Source organism: Lissotriton helveticus, chromosome 8, assembly GCF_964261635.1.
Source record: "Lissotriton helveticus chromosome 8, aLisHel1.1, whole genome shotgun sequence".
NCBI classification, from domain to species: Eukaryota; Metazoa; Chordata; class Amphibia; order Caudata; family Salamandridae; genus Lissotriton; species Lissotriton helveticus.
Window position 1 is genome coordinate 225,472,277 of NC_136069.1, and position 16,108 is coordinate 225,488,384.

At 49.0% G+C, this 16,108-nt stretch overlaps 1 protein-coding gene across 1 annotated transcript in view; it reads left to right on the forward strand.

Annotated features, from left to right (window-relative positions):
• LOC144771568 (pannexin-1-like) overlaps window positions 1–16,108 on the forward strand; it is a 105,453-nt gene that overhangs the window by 22,940 nt on the left and 66,405 nt on the right. The gene's annotated exons all lie outside the window — the stretch shown is intronic.

Consider the following 16,108-nt stretch of genomic DNA (forward strand, 5'->3'; position numbering starts at 1 on the left):
CTAATAAACAGATACAATGCATCATGGTTCAGAATTTCGCAGATTGATTCCCAATTTGCAACTTAATATGCAGCCTTGGAAAGTGCCATTTTTCGGATCACCTTGAATTCTAAACAAGACCTACCACTACCAAGGTTGACGCCTATGGATCTACTACTCCCCTACCTCTAGCCGGAGTGTTTACGGCTGACATTGCACAGGAATCTCGATCGACAAGAACCAAAATCTATGTCACGAAAGAGGGCACCGGGATGTTTCTAAGTTGCCAGGCAGCGGAACGTCTTCATCTTGTCGCTTTTGCATTCAGTGTACACAAAGAACGTGGATGAATTACTTACCCAGTTTGCACTATTGTTTGAGGGCATAAGTTGTTGAAAAGACAGACTGATAAGACTACATCTTGTAGACTCAATACAGCCAGTAGCTTTGAAACATCAAAGGGTTGCGTTTCATCTCCGACCCAAGGTGGAGGCAGAACTGAGTAAGCTTGAGCAGGCGGACAATATGAGAAGGTGGATGACCCCACCCCTTGGTGTCATCCATAGTGGTGGCCCGCAAGCCCAAGCATCCCAGAGAAGTTCGAATATGTGTGGATATGGGCTACCCAACCTGGCCATTAAACGGGAGCAACACCTAATGCCCACGGTCAATGATATTGTGGCTGTAGCGAGTGGTTTGAAGTGGTTTTTGAAGATGTACTTTCCGCTGGCTATCACCAATTGATGTTGAATCCCGCATCTCGAGCTATCACCACCTTCTCCACCCACGTAGGCCTGAGGAGGTACAAGCGTCTCCGCTTCAGAGTTTTAAGTGCGGCGGAAGTATTTCAAGATACAATGAGAAGTGTGCTTGCAGGCCTAGATGGAGTCCTCAATGTCGGTAACAACATTTTAGTCCAGGCCCCCACATTGGAAGAACATTTTTATCGCCTGAGGGCCGTCTTCCTAAGTCTAATGGAGAACTGACGGACGCTCCATAGGGAGAAGTGTGAATTTCTTTAAAAGGAAATAGTATTTTTTGTATATCATTTTCTCCCAAAGCAGAGTGTCGCCAGATCCCCCTCCTAGTCAAGGGCATTCAGGCGGCCCGGCTCCCATCAATGTGACTGGGTGAGAAGCTTCTTGGGCATGGTTATGTACTGTAGCCGATTTATCTGAGGGAATTAGTCAAGTCAAAGGCCATTTGTAACTGGGGGCCTGCACAGGAGGAGGCTTTCCAAGCCACGAAAATGGGCCCTGTCGGCTGAAAACATCTTAGTTTATTTCGACCCAGCAAAGGAAACTGAACTGTTAGTTGATGCGAGTCCCACGGGCCTCGGAGCAGTATTATCTCAACAACAAAGCAACGGAAAGTGGGCCCCGGTTGCATATGCCAGTCGAGCACTGCCTGCAACAGAACAAAGGTACTCTCATATTGGAAAGGAAGCCATCACAGTGCATTGGGGTTGCCGTCATTTTCATCTATAACTTTATGGACAACTTTTCATTGTACACACTGATCACAAACCTCTCATCCCATTGTTTATGTTCATCTAAACCCCCATCACAAATCTAAAAATATATCCTCCAATTGCAAGAATATCACTTTACAGTGGTCTTCCCCCCAGGTACTTAGAATCTGGTGGATTATCTATCTATGCATGCCCGCCCTGCCACCTAGAGTGAAGAGCTTGCCACAGAAGAAGTGGAAGAGTATGTCCATTTGGTTGTAGAACGTTCAAGAACACTCCCGCTCTCCCAGGAGGAAATTGTGAAAAACACCTGCATCGACGAATGTCTCCAGCTGAGTATTCCCGCAGTGCAGTCAGGAAACTGGAACACTTTACTTGATATGACCTCGTATCGCGCAGATAATGCAAGAAAAGCTTTGGCTTCCCTTCACATTGTGCGGAACAAGTTGGTGGTGTCTCCAGAAGGCTACCTCATGAGAGGATCATGTCTAATAGTTCCTGGAACTTTGCAACAGCGAGTGGTTGATCTGGCCTATTTGTCCCATCAAGGGGTCGTCAAGACAATATCACACCTACGGTGCAAGTTGTGGTTTCCCAATCTGGACACCCTGGTGGAGCATGCTGTTCGTCAATGTGCACTCCGTCAAGCCAAAAGTCCTGCTGATCCTCCTGCGCCAATTGTCACTGAAGTCATTCCCCTGGCCACACACCAGTGCAGATTTTGGGAGTCTCCCGGATGGGAGGCACATGCTGGTGGACATGGATAATTTTTCAAAGTATCCGGTGGTTAAAGTTCATTACCACTAGCCGTACCATTCCTCGGCTGAAGAAAATCATGGCCACTCATGAACTGCTCAAAGAGTTGCGCACAGATAACGGTCCTCCATTCTTGAGCCAACAACTCACTGATTATCTACAATCCAGGGGTGTCAACCGTTGGAAAATCACACCCCGTTGGCCACAGGCAAATGGAGAAGCGGAGCCATTCATGCACACTCTGAACAAAGTTATCAGAATCGCTTTAGCCAACGGACAGAATGTGGACTATGCTCTGTATGGGTTTTTGGGAGAATATTGTCTGACTCCTCATTCTACAACTCATAAGAGTCCCTTGTCATTATGTATAAACCACCCGGTGAGCGATGTCATTTCGACCTAGATGTTGTGTCCACATGTCAGTAGCAAGTAGCAGATACGCCGCAGAGGCATCATGTGCAAAACAAATGTATGTCCCGATCCTGCAGGGCCAAACAGAGTTCCGTCAAGGTGAGGATCTGGTAATGGTGAGAAGTCGGTACTCTTGAGGAAAATTTACTTTGCCTTTTGAACTCGAACCAAAGAAGGTGCCAGGCGCAATGATAACCGCACAGAAGGATGGAGCGACCATTACAAGGAATGTCTCTTTCCTTAAGACCTATCTGACTCCTGTGAACAGTCCACAGTTTGACTCCAGTATCTCACAAGGTGTCATCGGAGGATGGGCGTTTACCCGTCGTTCAGCCTGCCTATTCTGGACCTCCAAGGATGGAAATCTCACATTCTCATGGTGGAAACAGCTGTTCCTATTGGAGTCATCACAGCTGTCATCTGATTGAGACGCCTCATCTCTGCCTATGGAATTGAGGCGGTCATGTGAAGGAGTTCATCCTCAAGGGGCAGAGAGATATCATCTTCGATCACACACAGAGAGGTCATCTCGTTTGAAGGATTTTCTGATATAGTGAACATGCAACTGAGAATGGATTTTGTTTTGCGTTCTCCTGAGTTTGTTTTGTTTTATTTTTTTGTTCTCTCTCCCTGTTGTTTTTATTTGGTTGAGCAGGAATGTTATGTTTAAGTGGGTGGACCATGCCTAGTATTTTAATCCCCGGAGCGTGTTTCAGGTCCACCCCCTTCATATAATCAATAAATCAATCAATCAGGGGATTATAAAGCACACTACTCGCCCATGAGGGTCTCAAGGCGGTGGGGTGTGGGGGGGCAGCTCCGGATCAGCCGTAGCTTCAGATCAGTCGAAGAGCCAGGTCTTGAGGTCCTTCCTGATGGTTTGCAGGGTTGGGGGCCATCTGGAGTTAACGGAGAGCTCCGCGGAGCAAGGTGGAAGGATACTCTCTTGTTGAGGTACTTGGGTCCGATGTTGTTGAGGGATTTGTAGGTGTGGGTGAGGAGCTTGAAGGTGGCCCTCTTCTCAATGGTGAGTCAGTGGAGGTCTCACAGGTGTTGGGTCATGTGTTCGTGATGGGGAGTCCCGAGGATGAGTTTGGCGGCGGCATTCTGGATGGTCTGGAGTTTGTGTAGTAGAGTTCTGTTGATTCCGGAGTATAGGGCGTTGCCTTAGTCCAGTCTGCAGGTTATGAGCGCATGGGTGATGGTCTTTCTGCAGTCGGGGGGGGGATCCATTTAAAGGTCTTGCGGAGGATGCGCAGGCAGTTGAAGCTGGTGGAAGCAAAAGCGTTGATCTGGTGGTTCATGGAGAGGGAGGAGTCAAGAATGATGCTGAGGTTTTGATCGTGGTCTGTAGGAATGGGTGGATTCCAGAGGGTGGAGGGCTATCAAGTGTTGTCCCAGGCAGAGGTACAGGGTCCGAGGATGAGGACCTCGGTCTTCTCCGAGTTGAGCTTCAAGCAGCTGTTTTTTATCCAGTCTGCCACGTTCTTCATTCCTTCCTGAATGCAGAGTCTGGTGTCTTCGGGATTCTGCATGAGTGAGAGGATGAGCTGGGTGTCGTCAGAGTAGGATACGATGCTGAGCCCAAGTGAAATGAAGAGCCAAACGAGGTAAGTTGGAAGACTCTTTATTACCGACCAGTCCCGTCCACTCCCAGGCAGCAACTGCCAACCCTCCCACGTTTCGTGTTCCATGCAGGGAACACAGATTCAAGGAGAAGGTTCCAACACATCAAAGAAGAACCCAACACACCTCCCTTCCTACACCAAAAGAAAAGAAGAAGAAAAGAAAGCAGGGAAACGAAATCAACAAGGAGAAGGGAGAAAAAGAAATGAAAGGGAACAAGCAAAAATGAAACCAAGAAATCAATACAAGAACAACAAGAAAAACAAGGCATATCAATACATGGCATAATCTTGAAATTTAGCAGGCACAGATCTCACCCTAGAAGAAGATCTTTTGTGGGCTGAAGAAAACGACGGACCACACCTGTTGGAAGGAATAGAGTTCGAGAAAGAACCACCGGAACGAAAAGATAGGTCAAGAGTAGCACGAGTAGAATAGTTAGCATAAGGGTCAACAAACACCCATCTTCTCACCCACATACACGACTTTGGATCGAGGAACAATGGAAATAGCGCACTTGTTCCACACCTTCCCATTCTCCAACACCACCACCTATTCTTTTACCTCTTTAACTCTTGCAGGAACAGAAAAGCGAGAATCACCCTTGCGAACAAAACCGGGTTTCTTGACTCTCACCCAATCACCCACACACACAGGAGAAACTTTCTCAGACAGTGGCATATTTGGACAGAACAGCCGTTCTGACGTGAACGACAGCACTAAGCTTAGTCGGATCAATCGTTTTCCTGAACATCCAATCCTTGTTCAGTTTAGAACCTGCAACTCTTCCCCTAAGCAACGTAAAAGGAGATATTCCAGTTCTAATATGAGGAGTAGTTCGGAAAGCCCATAACATGTCCGCAACGGCCACACGCCAAGATAAACCATTCACCAAGGCTAACTGTAGGTGGTCCTTGATAACGCGGTTAAAGCGCTCAACTAAACCATTGCTGCGGGGATGGTAAAGAGATGTCAACACATGCTTGATGCCAAGTTCCCACCGTCCCATCCGGAACCTGAGATCGTCCGGAACAATTCTGTTCAAACCCCCTCGTATTACACGTGCCAGGATGGGCGGGCGCTCGTTTAGGCATTTGGCTCCCAAACATTGGAATGCACTTCCGTTGGATCTCCGTATGGAACCCTCGGAAGCCAGATTCCGTGGCAAACTTAAAACGCTCCTCTTCCCTCTGACTTAATTTCTTCTGCTAAGGTCTCGGCCTCCCTCCCAACCACTGCCTCTCGACAATTTAGTAGCATCTAGCGCGGGGACACACTGTTTTGTGCAGCCAGGTGCTTTAAAAATGTCATTATTATTATTATAAAAATCTTGCATCGCCTGCGAGACTGGTTGAGTCCCATTTTCTGTTACCAGCTCCTCCGGAAACCCCTCCAGAAGAAACACTTCCTTAAGAAAACCAATAACAGAAGATGAATTAACACACTCAACAAACTTGACTTCAGGCCACTTAGACATATTGTCTACTAGCCTACTAAAACCAAAGCATACAAGGGTGCCCCACCAGAAATTCCAAACGGTCCGGCAACATCAAAAGCCAGCTTAGACCAAGGCACATTTTTAACAGGCACAGGATCAATAGGGGATGGATGAGTGACTTGGGACTTATCACTGAGAACGCAAGCACAACAGTTCCTAACAAAATACTCAATGGATCTATCCACACCTGGCCACCAAAAGTCCTCACGAATTCTGCGTTTCATCGCACGAATACCCTGGTGACCTTTATGAGCAAAATTCAAAATCTTTGCTTGCATGCACTTAGGAACAACCAAAAGACCACCTCTACTTAAAGTCCCATCCACCAAGGACAACTCTTAAAAGGTATTAACTCAGGAGATAAGTTGTTGTTGACAGGCCAACCATGAGCTAAAAAGTCCACAACCAACTTAATTTCCTCATCCTCAGATAAGGCACGCAACCACTCTTGTTCAGAGAGCGCACCATTAGCAACATCGACCACCGCACCAACAGCACATACCACATCAAGATCATCATCAGAATGAAGAGAGAGATCATTAGCCAGAGAAAGACGAGATAGGCAGTAAGCAATGTTGTTTTTGACACCAGGTACATACTGTAAACGATAATTAAACTCCTGCAATCTGTATTGCCATTTAGCAATTCTGGGAGTGGCACAACCACCACCCTTAGTGGTGAAAAGGTCCACCAAAGGCTTATGATCAATCCTGAGAGTGAACTCATTGCCCCACAGGAAATTCCGAAAATACTGAACGCCCCACCATAAGGCCAAAGCCTCCTTCTCAATGGTGGAATAGGAGCCTTCAGCACCGCGGAGAGTCCTGGAAGCAAACGCAATTACCTCCTCACGACCGTCACTTCTTTTCTGCATCAAAATCGCACATAAACCAATGTTGCTAGCATCAGAAGAAACAATTCATTTATCATTGATATTGAAAGGTTTCAAAGGGTGAGCTTGAACAATTTCTTTTTTCAAGATGCTAAATTGATAAGCACATTTGTCACACCATACAAACTTGACATTTTTCTTGAGGAGTTCCCTTAAACATGAAGTCTTGTCTGCAAAGTTTCCACCAAAGTTTGTGTAGTACTCTATTAGACCTAGAAAGGAGCACAATTGGTCCTTATTAGAAGGTGGAGGAGCATTTTCGATACCATCTAAAATTTTAACCTTCGGTTCAATCCCTTTATTGGAGATGTGTTGCCCTAAGTAATCAACCCCCTCCCGAAAAAATTAGCATTGGTCCTTCCTAAGCGTTAATCCATAGGATTTTACAGTATCCAGAACTAGCTTAACACTGCTGTCATGTTCAACCTCGGTGGGTGCATGTACCAAAATGTCATCCTGGAAGAACACGGCTCCCACTGTGTTCCTAAACAGATTATCCATTAAACGTTGAAACACAGGGGAAGCCGATGCCAGGTCGAAAGGCATGCGTTTGTAACGAAACTCGCCCTCTGGTGTGACAAAGCAGGTAAGATGTCTGGACTCCTTGGAAAGTTCAACCTGGCGATAGGCCGAAGAAATGTCAATGGATGAAAAATACTTGGCCCCGTCAAGCGTCGCCAACATCTCATTAATATTCATCAACGGTTGGCGGTCAATCCAAATATTGGCATTCAAATTGTGCAAGTCCACACACATCCTAAGAGATTTATCTGCCTTGCGTGCAAGAACAGTTGGAGCCAACCATTCAGATTCCTCAATGGCCTCAATTAAATCCATTCAACATAACCGTTCAAGCTCCTCTTTCAGTTCAGCACGCAAACTTAAAGGTACTTTGCGCACCTTGAGCGCAATGGCCTTAGCGCCATCTTTTAAAATATTTCGATGTTGAAAACCTTTAAGTTTACCAAGACGGAGGAGGAGCTTGGCGGGCATCCGTGATGGCCGCGTAAGCACAGCGCTCTCCGGACCCCCGCCACTCCCGACATGATATCCTGAACATATCCTGATTTCTTACAAGGGTTAATGAAGAGGAACCTGGGCTGATCCTAATATTGTTTTTGGATTTCGAATTAGACCAGGGGCACCGAAGCTACGTCGACTCGAACTTTCGGGGCCCACCTTGGTGGCGTGCCCGGGTCTTGGTGAGGCTCTGTGGCCGTGTCTGAGTTGAACAACAGCGGCAGGGAGACTCGACCCTTGGACCCCCCTCTTAACTTTCGGTTTCGTTTCTGACTCAGACTACGTCTTCCGGCGGAGGTGTCTGGCCGGTGCTGAGTACGGCGGCGTGAGGCTACAGCGGTACCTTCTGCCTGCGCAGTATCCTTCTGGGACGGTTCACACCTCGACTTGCCCTCGCTGCTGACTTTTTTGGCTCTGGCGCCCTGTCTCCCTGCGGCCATTTTCACCAGGTCGTGTGGGTCCCTCGGGGATGCGGTCTCCACTATGACGGGCAGAGGGGACCAGGAGAGGCGAAAGGCCAAGACGCCCCTTCGCGGAGGCCCGGTCCAGTCGAACAGCATGGACCGATACACGCAATCGAAGGTGTCCCCCAGTGCCTCCTTTCCTGGCCCGAGTGCAGCGGGGCCCCCTTTGGAGGCTTCGGCGGAGCCGTCCCTGCAAGACATCATGGGCGCCATCTCTGGCATGAGAGAAACCATTGGCCAACAGTATGAAGCTCTGGCCCACAAAATCGATACTGTGGCTATCGATGTGAACCTTATTCGGGCCGACTTATCTAAAACCAATGAGAAGGTGAAGTCATTGGACCTCAAGTCATCTAGCCTCACGGCCGACGTCTCGGAGATGCAGACGGAAATCGGCAACCTTAGAAAGGTAAACTATTTCATGACTCAGCGCCTGGAGGATTTTGAAAACAGGGCACGGCGTTGTAACGTGCGTGTGATCGGTGTTCCGGAAAATCCTGATCCGCATTCTGTTGATCTCCTGGTTGAGGACTTGATACAAAACTACCTTTCTCCATCCGTGTTTGAGCAAATTCTTTGCGGTGGAACGTGCCCATCGTGTTCCGGGTGGCCAGGGTAAGCCGGGCGCCCCGCCGAGGCCCATTGTTGCTAAACTTTTTCATTATAGGGACCGAGACGCTATCCTGCAGGCCTCGAGAGTTAAGGGCCCGGTGGCCTTCGAAAATGCCACGGTGAACTTTTACCCGGACTTCTCACAGCTTGTGCAGAGACAGCGAATGGGTTTCCGTGGAGTTAAGAAGCGTCTTCGGGACCTGGGTCTGAGATACGCTATGCTTTTTCCTACCAGGCTACGAGTGGAGTACAATGAACGGACCCTTTTCTTTGACCGACCTGATTCGGTAAATGACTGGCTGGACTCTCTGCCGGACCGGCTTAATTTGGCTGATCCCACCGAACACCCGGGTGGTGCCGAGGGTGGCGTGGAGAGCTGAACTTGATATCTGTGCCCCTGATTCCGTATCATGTTATCTCTTCCTGGGTTCTGTACTTGAGCGCATCTTTTTCACTGTGTTCTCCTCTCCCCTTCTTTCTGTCGGGGTGGCGGGTGGGACAGAGCCTTTTCCTCCTCCGGGGTCTTTTTGTAGATTGGGGTTTTTTGGGCGACAGGCACACTGCATGTTGGGGTGGCTTCTTTGTCTACTGCAGGGGTGCAGGGTGGGGGGTGTTTCCTTGGGTGTTGGGGGGTGGGTTGTGTGGGGGTTTGTAGTTTGTGTTTTGTTTTTTCAAGGCGATTCTATTTTAATGATTGTATTTTTGGTGTCATGCTCATTGGGGGAGGGTTCCTGCATTACTTCGTGGGATGGGGGGTAGCGGGTTGAGGTTTATTTCATGGAATGTCAATGGTCTAGGGGATCGTATAAAGCGGGGGGTGGTGTTGCGATGCTTACAACGTTTGTCTCCTGATATTGTCTTTCTGCAGGAGACGCACCTAGTGGGCAATACTTGTCGAGCGATGAATAGGTGGGGCTATCGTCTTGTTGCGCACTCAGGGTTTACAACGGGTTCCAGGGGGGTGGGCATCCTAGTCCGGGCTTCCCTTCCCCTTGTGATAGATGATGTGATCCTTGATGATCGGGGGCGCTATGCCGTCCTCGTAGGTCGATATGAGGGTAACCCCCTTTCCCTGTTTACCGTCTATGTGCCCCCCGGCTTGCAGACCTCTACCTTCTTCGATTTGGACCGAGTTCTGTTGGGCCTCCCTGAGGGTGCTCTCTTTATGGCTGGTGACTTTAATTCTGTTCTCTCTGGTCTCAGTGATCGTTACCCCCTAGGGATACTCCTTCGACCCAATTATGGCTGGGTGGCTTTTTGGATACTTTTGGTTTGGTTGACTGCTGGAGACTTACGCACCCCACTCAACTTCAATATACTTTCTACTCCGGGGCCCATGGGAGCTTGTCTAGACTAGATTACTTCCTCATGCCTGCTGACCAGTCATCTGCTGTCCGCGAGATTAGACACCTCCCCCGGGGCATCTCGGACCACTCTCCGCTCTGGCTCTGGTTTGATGTGGGGGTGGAGGCGGCGGGCCGGGTGGCTCCTATCAACCCTTGGTACCTGACCTCCCCTGAGACCCGTGGTCATTTGATTGCGTCCTTGGACAACTACTTTCTGGAGAACGAGGGGTCTGTCTCTTCTGCAGTGTCCCTATGGGAGGCTTTTAAGACAGTGATTCGTGGGCAGGCCCTATCTCTCATTGCTGAAACCAAAAAGGCAAGGAATCGGGAGGTGGTGGAGCTTGAGAGGGAAATACTTGAGATGGAGGCTGACCTGGAATTGAGTGTCACTCGTGACAAACTCCATGCCCTGGGTCTGAAGCAATTGGCCTATAAGTCTCTGGTCACAGACGCGGCCAAAATGATGTTTAGAGAACAACAGGGTCGTCTGTATGATGTCGGAGACAAAGCGGGGAAATTGCTTGCCTGGTTGGATAAGAAGGAGAGGGCGAATCGAGTGGTGCCTGTGATTCAGACTTTGAATGGTGTGAGAGTGACGGACCCGGTTGAAATAGTGGAATGTTTTGCGGATTATTTTCGTGCGGTTTACTCCCCAGTGTCGGAAAGGGATGAAGACGACTCTCGCCTCTTGCTGCGCGATATTGCTTTGCCCTGCCTCTCCGATTTGGAGCGGTCCTTTATGGAGGCCCCGTTCTCTACGGACGAAATCGCGACTGCAATCCGCTCTCTCCGTTCGGGCAAGGCTTTGGGCCCGAACGGTTTGCCGATCGAGTTGTACAAACTGCGTCCTGATAAGATTGCGCCCTATCTTCGGACAATGTTTTCGGAGTCCCGGGAGCGGGGCGTTCTCCCTTATGACCAGCGCCTGGCTACGATTGTGGTAATTCCTAAAGATGGTAAGCCCCGGGATCTTTGTTCGTCTTATAGACCCCTCTCCCTGTTAAATGTCGAGCCTAAGGTTCTTGCCAAACTTTTGGCTACTCGCCTCCTCACGGTTGTCAGTGACCTGATTCATCCGGACCAATCCGGATTTATCCCGCACCGTAACACAGCCCTTAATCTACGTCGCCTTCATGGAGCCGTCGCGAGGGCGGGGCTTCTGACGGAGCCGGCCATTTTGGCCTCGCTGGACGCCTCGATGGCCTTCGACACGATAGAGTGGCCCTACCTTTGGGCGGCTCTTGAGAAGTTTGGTTTTGGCCCGGGATTCATTGGATGGGTGAAGCTCCTGTATACCGACTAAGCATGGGCGTAAAATCCGCTCCGCTCGCGGATTTTTCGGATTTTCGGCAAATCCGCAATCCGCGAACTCTCGCGAATTTGTCGAAAATCCGTGAATCCGCTCGCGGCGGATTTTTTGCTTGGTTGCGGCGCGCGGCGTGGTGCACGGCGTTCACTTTCCGTCATTTTAGCGTTTGCCGAGTTGTTTTTCTTTGCGAGTGACGCGCCATTTTAGATCTTGCTGCGTGTTCCCGCGGGAGTTTGTCGCCCGCGAATACGTACTCGCGGCTTGCCACCTTGCACAGCACACCTCGCGAGAGTTCGCAATTGCGAACACGTAGTTGCGGCGGAAAGGAACAATCTCGCACTTGCGAAATAGAGATTTTGCAATTTCGCACAAGAAAATCACCAGCAAACAGGATAAACCTTCAGAAAATTATGATTTTTATCAGAATCACTCCTCAGGTTGACATTTGCATGGCCTTTTTTTTTGCAAGGAGTCCATTTTGGGGGGGGGGGAGGAAGGAAGTGCCCCACAGTCTCCAACTTCCTGTTCCTGTCCAGCAGGCTCCTCCCAGTGCTTTGTCCATCTCCTGGTCACTTTCATTTGGATCTGGAGCTGGAAGGATTACTTTTTGTGGGTGCTGCTGGATATTTGGATTTGAGGCCTTTTTGACTGTCTTTGGATCACTTTTGGATTAGAAATCAACTTTCACAAGTAAGTTTGTTTGGGGCATTACAGTTGCTGCAAGTACAATTTTGGAACTTTTTCAGAAAATTAAATAAATTATATTGTGGGTAGCCACAGTATCCAGTAGGACCAGGGTTGGTTATGGGTGCATGATACAACTGTTTTGTTGAATTTAAACACCATTGAGGCCATGGATGGGCTGGGATTGTGCAGATTTTATTGTTTTTTGTCGTTTTTTTGGGCCTGCTGGTGTGGCCCTTTGCCCAGGGGTGGTGAGTGTTGCATGGGCCTAGTCTTTCTGTGGGGTGTCTTCTTGAATTTAAACATAATTGAGGCCATGGATGGGCTGGGATTGTGCTTATTTTATTGTTTTTTGTCGTTTTTGGGGGGCTGCTGGTGTGGCCTTTTGCTTGCCCAGGGGTGGTGGTGGTGCATGGACTGAGTGTGCCTGTGGTGTTGTCTCACTCTCTTTGATGTAAACATCATGGATGGCATTGGATTGTGGTGATTTCTGGCTGTTTTTCTGTTTTTTGGGGGTGTACTGTTGATGTGGTCTGGCCATGTGGGTGGTGGTGGTGGCCATCTTGAGTGCTGGCTGGTACAGGCAACATGTGCTTGGGGTGTAAGGGGGCCATTTTGAGGAGAGGCAGTGTCTGAGGCCTGCACTTATTTTGCCTACTTTTCATCCCTTATGCCCAGGGGTAGTGAGTGTTGCATGGGCCTAGTGTTTCTGAGGGGTGTCTTCTTGAATTTAAACACCATTGAGGCCATGGATGGGCTGGGATTGTGCAGATTGTATTGTTTTTTGTCGTTTTTTTGGGCCTGCTGGTGTGGCCCTTTGCCCAGGGGTGGTGAGTGTTGCATGGGCCTAGTCTTTCTGTGGGGTGTCTTCTTGAATTTAAACATAATTGAGGCCATGGATGGGCTGGGATTGTGCTTATTTTATTGTTTTTTGTCGTTTTTGGGGGGCTGCTGGTGTGGCCTTTTGCTTGCCCAGGGGTGGTGGTGGTGCATGGACTGAGTGTGCCTGTGGTGTTGTCTCACTCTCTTTGATGTAAACATCATGGATGGCATTGGATTGTGGTGATTTCTGGCTGTTTTTCTGTTTTTTGGGGGTGTACTGTTGATGTGGACTGGCCATGTGGGTGGTGGTGGTGGCCATCTTGAGTGCTGGCTGGTACAGGCAACATGTGCTTGGGGTGTAAGGGGGCCATTTTGAGGAGAGGCAGTGTCTGAGGCCTGCACTTATTTTGCCTACTTTTCATCCCTTATGCCCAGGGGTAGTGAGTGTTGCATACTTGCATGTCCCTAGTCTTTCTGTGGGGTGTCTTCAATGTAAACATCATGGATGGCATGGGATTGTGCTCATTTTTCTGTGTTTTGTCGATTTTTTGGGGTGTATAACTGAACTGATGTTCCTCTGTCTTCCATTGCTTTTAGGTGCACAAGAAGACTCAATAGAACCACCAGTGCCAGGAAGAAGTCCTGCAGCGGTGTGTGCAGCATAACGTCACGCGACGTCACGTCTGGACACAGAACCCTCTGCAACTCGTGCAACTGCTGCCTGCTGACCTGCTCTGAAGAAGATGGCCCCAAAAAAAGTAACCCGTAGCTCCTCTAGCAAGAAAGGTGCCAGTAAGGAGCAGAAGAAGCAAGTTACCAAGGACACTGGTGTGCCGCCTGCCCCTTTTTTTGTGAGTAAAAAAAAAAGTATGCCTGCAGCAGCTGCAGCGGGATCTGCTGGGGACCAAGCTGGCAGCAGCACCCCCGCTCCATTGGGCTCAGTGCCACCACCACCACCACGCCAACTTAAGTCCAAGCCCTTGAGTGCTGCAGAGGCAGCCAGTATACTTCTTCAATCACCATCGACCAGTGATGTTGGCTCATCGCAAGAAAGCAGCAGCAATGTCCCTCAATCAACACAGGTTGTTGTAGCTCATCTGACGAGTGTTGAACAACCACAGCGGCAACAACAATCACATGTGCAAGTACAAGCCCAAGTACATGTGGAAGGAGAGGCAGCGCAAGGAGATGCGCATGCAGAGGTGCATGGAGGGTCACAACAAGTGCCCACAATAGTTGTTCCTCCCGAAGTAGGGGCACATCAGGAAATCGACAATCAAGGCGAGGTATCATTTGAGGAAGCCACTCCTCCTGATGATCCTTCATTGTCTTCCACAACCCTAGCAAGGAAGAGATCAAGGGTGGTGTCTACATCCTCTTCAAGCACACCTCCTTCTGATGATACGGATCAAACTTGGGAACCAGCACCACAGCCGTCTGAGAGTGAGGCACACCATGATCCAACAAAGGTACTTAAGCGTAAAAGGAAGCTCGTCCAAAGTCTCAGACTTATGGAGTGTGATGAGGCTCAACAAGAAGTGGCGGATACTGCTGCTGATGAAGACTCTGCCAACGACGACCCAGTCATCATAAAGGTCACTGCAGCCCCAGCGGGCATGCAGCAAACAGACATTTTGACCCTAGCCCGAAGAGCTGCTGCGCGTGATGATGATGATGATGATGTTGTCGATGAGGAGGCAGTGGAAACACCACAATCATTGGAGTTAAGTAGTACACCAACTCGTCCCGCTTCCATATTTCTTTCTGGCAAGAAGAGACCTGCGTCAACCTCGACCTTAATTAGTGGCGGTGAAAGTGGAAAACGTACAAAAGTTGGCCAATCCAGATCCTCCACTTCATCTGGCATTAGCTTCATGACCACCACCACCACCAGTATCGCCGCCTCCTCCAGGTCCCACAGACACTTCAAGTCCCCAGTTTGGGACTTCTTTACTGTTTGTCCCAAAAATCCAAGGTTTGCCATTTGTACCCTTTGTAAGCTTGCAGTTAGTCGTGGTAAGCCAGGTAGCAACTATGGTACCGGCGGCCAGAGTGGTCATCTTGACAGAAAGCACGCTGTCCAATGGTTTGCGCACCTAGCTGCGATCAAGAAAGGCCAAAATCAAGGAAACGTTGATGTTTCATCTGATGTTGACGAGCAGGAAGAAGACGTGTCAAACACTTCCCTTACACCCAGTACCCCTCTCAGCAGCACACCCAATGTGAGGCACACTAAGAGTGTTGGAGCGAGTGAGACACCAACGCACAAAAGTTCACCAGCGAGCAAAATTGGGTCAACGAAGTCATTATCAGCCCGTAAATGCTTGGTCCAGGGCAACATTAGAACAATGCTTACTTCAGAGGTGCCATATGAACGCAACCACCCACTGACGCGTCTGTATAACACTAAGCTGGCTAAAATGCTAGCTGTGGACCTTCTACCTTTTTCTTTTGTAGAAGCGGTAGGTTTTCTTGAATTAGTTGCAACGCTCTGCCCTAAATGGAAGGTTCCGAGCCGGTTCTATTTTGCCAGAGTTGCGGTTCCAGCACTACATGAAGATGTGCTGCAGGCGATTGGGGCAGCTTTGCAGAAGAGTGCTGTTCACACAATACATCTGACAACAGACATGTGGACCAGTGGCCCAGGCGATGATTACATGTGCATCACTGCACACTGGGTCTCTTTTTCAGGTGTTATAGCAAAGCTAAACGCAGGTGTTGACCCGGACCAAGTTTTCAAAGCTGCTCGGAAACATGCAACACTAGCCATGTTTGCCTTGGAGAAAAGTCACACAGCAGAAAACCTTTTGGAAGAGTTTGACAAAAAGGTGTTGTCAATGCTATCCCCCCTAAAACGCAAGATTGGTTATGTTTCCACGGATAATGGCGCCAATGTAGTTAAGGCCATGTTACAGGGTCACCATGTTAGAGTGCCGTGTTTGGCGCACTGTATCAACCTGGTAGTTCAAAAATTCTTGAGTGATAAAGAGAGTCCAGCGTTCGAGGTAATGGCCACCTGCCGCAAAATGTGCAACCATTTCAGCCATTCTTTTAAGGCCCGGAAGCATCTGCGGAGACTGCTACTTCAACGTGGAATGCCAGTGAAAGCACTCATCCAGGAGGTGGCAACACGTTGGAACTCAACCTTCTACATGCTTGAGCGTCTGCATGAGCAGTATACGGTACTCGATCACTATTTCTTGACAGAGGCTACATCT